Raw genomic sequence first — 5,128 nt, forward strand, 5'->3', positions numbered from 1 at the left:
GGCTGCCCAGCATCCCTGTATGGGAGATCCATAGGTTCCAGCTGGGTAGCATGAAACTGGCTGCCCAGGAGTTCTCTGGCCCCTTTTCAGAGTGTGCTTTTGCTTGGCCTATGTCACTTTCATTGCATCCTGGTAGAGGACACTCTGTCCCTGCAGTATGTCATTCCCAGGGAGTGCCCTCCCTTGTGCAGAGAGTGAGATTCAGTCTCCCCTAACCTGGTGATGCTGCAACAGCCACGTCCCAGGAGAGCCTGATGGGATTGTACTGCAGGTCAAGGAATGCCTGGAGAGCAAGCTGAGGCAGCTGGGCTGGGAGAGGGACTTTGTGGGAGCCAGGGAAGGGGATGTGGTTGGAGAGTAGCCAGGAAAGACCCTCTGCCCTATTCTGCTGAGACTGACTTGGCCCTCTGTAAACGGTTTCATAGGCATCCTGTGGAAACCTGGAGCAAGGGCCCTTAGCCTTGCTCCCTTTGATGATCAGACTTTCCAGAGCATTAGTTTTGCACTGCATGGTTAAAAGTTTAAGACCTTAGACATTCAATGTTCTGTTGCTCTCCAGCCCCATGTGAGCTGAGACAGGCCTTGATTTTTGACAAAGAGAACAAAAAAAATATGAAACGTCTCCCCCCCCATAACTGCTGCTGAGTAAACTCAGTCCCTCTTGATCTGTGATAGAGACACAGGGCAGCCCTTTGTCCTCGTCCCTGTCTACAGACACTCCCCAAGGCATGTCAGCTTTGCTGTAATCAAGGGCAAGCACTGGCTAATTCTAGGGACAGCCACAGGTAAGAAGGACCAAAGCCCTGCAGAACTGGTGAGGCTTCTCAGGGCTTAAGCAGCCAAGAGAGCTCTCAAGATGAAATACTGGCCTCCTCTCCCCTGTAAATAAAGACAGAACAATTGGATGCTGGTGTTTCTTGTCTCCTGTTTGGTGCTGCATGTTGCTGGCTGTGGTCCCAGTGTGGAAGCAGAAGAGGCCAACATTGTTTTAGTTCTGCAAGTCAGAGCCAGACCTGAAGCAAAGCTCCTGCCACAGAATGCTTTTGTGAAGAAGGATGTGCTGAAGGCAATGGCTCTGACTTTTGTCTGGGCAGCCAGCTGTCAGCAAGTCGTAGTACACACATGGCTTGGGGTGCTTTTGCAAATCCCTCTCTGTGCTTTCAAGACATCAGAGATGGACAAGTTCAGTCTTTCCCACTAAGTCTCTTGAACAGATGACAGTCCAAATGAATTCCATGAAAAGACCTTACAGGTGAGGTGGGGTATCAGGCAAGGGTGAGACTGCTTTTAGCAAAGGGGTAAATCACTTTGTGGCAAATCACTTTCTCAGTGTGGATTCATGGGGGAGAAGTCCTACTTAATGTGATAACCCCCTATGAGGAAATGACAGGCTTGGTAGATAGGAGAAAAGCAATGCATATTGTCAACTTTGGCTTCTATGGTATGGTCTCCCCTAAAATCCTCATAGTGAAGCTGTTGATGTATTGGCTGATTTAGCAGACAGAGAAATTCAAAACTGGCTGAATGGCTGAGTGTGGTGATGAGTGGTATGAAATCTGGTCCAAGACCAGTAACTAATGTTACTGGTATATACCCCTGGGATGAATACTAGGTCCAGTCCTGTTCAATATCTTCATTAAATATCTGGATGATGGGACAGAGTACCCTCAGCAAGTCAGCTGACACAAAACTACAGGAGTAGGTGGTACAGCAGAGGATTGTGCTGCCATCCAGAGGGATTGTGACAGGCTGGAGAAACAGGCTGACAGAAACCTGACATACAACAAAGGGAATAGCAAAGTCCTGCATTTGAAGGAAGAGCAGTTTCATGCACCAGTACATGCTGGGGGCCACTCACCCATCTCTGGAAAGCAGCTTTGCAGAAAAGACCTTGAGGGTCCTGGTTAGCCATGAGCTAGCAATGTCCCCTTGCTGCAGAGTGTCAGCTGTATCCTGGGCTCTGCTAGGGGGGAGTGTTGCCGGCACGTTGAAGTAGGCAACCCTTCCTCTGCTCTGGTGAGGCCATGTCTGAGTACCGTGTCCAGTATAAAAGAGAGACGGAGGCGAGGGAGGGGCCTCATTAACACTTATCAGTACCTAAAGGGTGGGTGTTGGGGGCATGGGGTGACACTTTTTTTCTGTAGTGTCCGGTGATGGGACTGGGGGTAATGGGCATGAGCTGGAACAGAAGAAGTTCCACTTAAACAGGAGGAAAACTTTCTTGTGTGGGTGAGGGAGCCCTTGCACAGGCTGCCCAGGGAGGGTGTGGAGGCTTCTCTGAAGGTTTCCAAACTCGCCTGGACACCTTGTGTGCCCTGACGGAGGGGAACCTGCTTTAGCAGAGGGTTGGACTGGTTGATCTCTAGAGGTATCTTCCAACCCCCACCATTCTATGATGAAGGGACAGAGAGGGTTGTCAGCCCCTGTCCCAGGCTGCCCAGGGAGCTGATGCCCCATCCCTGGAGATACTGCAAAGCCGTGTAGCTGAGGTGCTGAGGGCCATGGGTTAGTGGTGGGATTGGAAGTGTGAAGGGAGCGATTGGACTCCATGGAGTCCCAACCAAAATGATTCTATGACTGGAACCATCAACAGTCCCTCCTGAGGCGACTGGCTCCAGTGGTGCAGACAAGCCCTTGACTCCCCTGTTCCAAGGGGCCCTGCTGACTCAGTGTGGCACTGTGGCTCTGCAGTTCTCACAGGAGGTGTCATGGTTTGACATGAAGCTGTTTCTGGTAACGGGGAAGGGGCTGTAAAGATGGCTCCTGTAAGAAGTTGCTCAAAACTCTCCCCAGCCATTTCTGCTGGCTGAAGAGAGAGGTATGATGCCAAGTATGTATTGCCCAGCAACCAAGCTCTGTGCAGGCTGAGGGTCCACCTCCTGCCTGACCCTGGGGCAGAATGGCAGGCACTCATCTGAGAGCAACGGCTGTGGCTTGGGCTATGTGGCCTGCACCATCTACCTCAGCGATGGCTGACGCATCTGCCCAGACCAAGCTGCTGAGGGGAGAGGTTGAGCTGCAGGAGAGAGTGAGAAGGCTGCATAACAGCAGGGAGGCTGAGGAGCTAGGTAGCCGGTTCCAAGCATAGTCTGTGGTCGACCAACAGCCAAACAGCCACAAACAACCCCATCAGCACACACACACAGAAGGGAGTGGGGCCAATCACACAGAAGAACAGAAGCTTGCAATGGCAAGGACCAGCCAGAAGAGGCTTCCCCCAAAGCCTTAGTGGTTCCTTGCAGAACCACTTCACTGCTCTGCAGACTAGGAAGGGAAAGGCCAGTCACATTAGGAGGGATGCGAGAGCTGAGTAAGGCAGCCCGGTCTGCTCCGCATGGAACCACCAACACAACAAAGAGAAGGCAATGGGTGTTGGTGGTGGGTGACTGTCTCCTAAGAGGTACGGAGGCACCCATTTGCCAACCTGACACTCTCTCAAGGGAAGTATGCTGCTTACAGGCGGCTTGGATCAGGGATGGCACCAAGAGAGCACCAAGCCTCATACAGCACACTGACTGTTATGCACTATCTCATGTGGGCACAGCCAGGAGCAGTCTGAAGGGTATCAAAGATTACAGAGTCCTGGGGGAGGTGGTGAAGGGACTCTGAAGCGCAGGTAGTTTTTTCATCAGCCCTCACACTTTAAGGGAAGGAGTTTGAATGAGCCAGTCAGAATGGCACATCAACTAGTGGTGATGGGACTGGTGCCACAGCCAGGAGGCCATTGGATTCACTTTGAGAAACCTGGTCTGTTTGAGGCTAATGGGGTCCATCTGTCGGAGATGTATCTTTGATTATAGGCTTGCAAAGCTGTTGAAGAGGGCTTGAAACTAAAATGGCTGGAGGAAGAGAACCTTGATCCATCCCACTCCTACCAGCTAATGCCAGGGCTAGCAAGAAATGCCCATAGGCTGGACAGAGATCAGAGGTCAGCAAGAGAGCACCTGAGGAGCAGCACAAAGGAATTCCAGCTGCTCCAGACAGTGAGTCAGCTTTACCAGGGGCCCATCTTAAATGCCTTCCTACCATGAACTTGAGGAGAGCAGAATCTGGCCTCTTTAGGGAACTGCTTGGTAGAGTACCATGGGATAAAACCCTAGAGAGAAGAGGGGACCAGGAAAGCTGATTAATACCCAAGGATCACATCCTCCATGCATAGGAAGGAGGCATCCCAACAAAAAGGAAGCTACCCAGTCCAAGCCATGCAGAGCAGCCACATGGTTTGCAAGACCTTGCAAAGCAGCCAGGTCCTGACCACCTGGGCAAGGTAGTCTCAAAGTTGGCTCGGAGCACAGGGCTGCTCAGAGACTATGCTTTCAAAACCAGCTGTTTCAGGCCTTCATCCTGGACCTGACCCAGCTGCAGAGGCTGCGAAGGCCAGTGCTTCCAGGCCACTTGACAGCCATGCTTTCTGCTGGAATGAGTTGCTACCTCAGGTCAACCTATTGTGATTGTCACCATGTCAGATTGGATGTTAGTGTGGAGGTCAGTGGAGAACAGAGACACCGTGCAGAGACCCACAGTGAGGGAGAGAACTGGGATGAGATTCACTGTGGCCTTTCCGGAGGAAAAAAACCTCTTGACATGGTAAGTGGCTTGGCCAGTGCTTCTGTGCCACTCAGAAGCAATGCTGTGGGTGTCCATGGGCAGCTTCTTCAGGGCCTCAGGAAGGATGTTCGTCCTGAACCCTGCTGACCGTGAAGGCCAGTGTGTCAGGGCCAGCCGGAGGCTGTGCTCCCGGCAACTTTTGGCTTGAGCAAAATCTTCAGGCGTGTAGAACGTGCGCTGCCATTTGCCTAGAAACATTCCTGGAGGGACGTGGCCTCTGTGGTCCTGGCCGTGCGGCCGCAGGGGCACCCACTGGGCCCCTCTGCAGGGCCTGGGCACCCTACGGTCACTGCCGCCCGACGGGGACCCGTGTCCGGCCGCCACGGGCAGCCCGGCTGGCGCGGGCCCTCCCAGGGCAGGACCATCCCCCGCCTCAGGCCGGCACAGGCCGGGGCGAGCGCGGGGCCGCTGCCGTCGCCGAGGGGACGGGGGCGGTGGCGGAAGGGGCGGGCGCGGCGGCGGCGGCGGCGGCGGCGGTTGGCGGGGACGTCGCGCGGGGCTGGATCGCTTCCTGCCGCTG

The sequence above is a fragment of the Colius striatus genome, chromosome 10 (genome assembly GCF_028858725.1).
Source record: "Colius striatus isolate bColStr4 chromosome 10, bColStr4.1.hap1, whole genome shotgun sequence".
Taxonomy (NCBI): domain Eukaryota; kingdom Metazoa; phylum Chordata; class Aves; order Coliiformes; family Coliidae; genus Colius; species Colius striatus.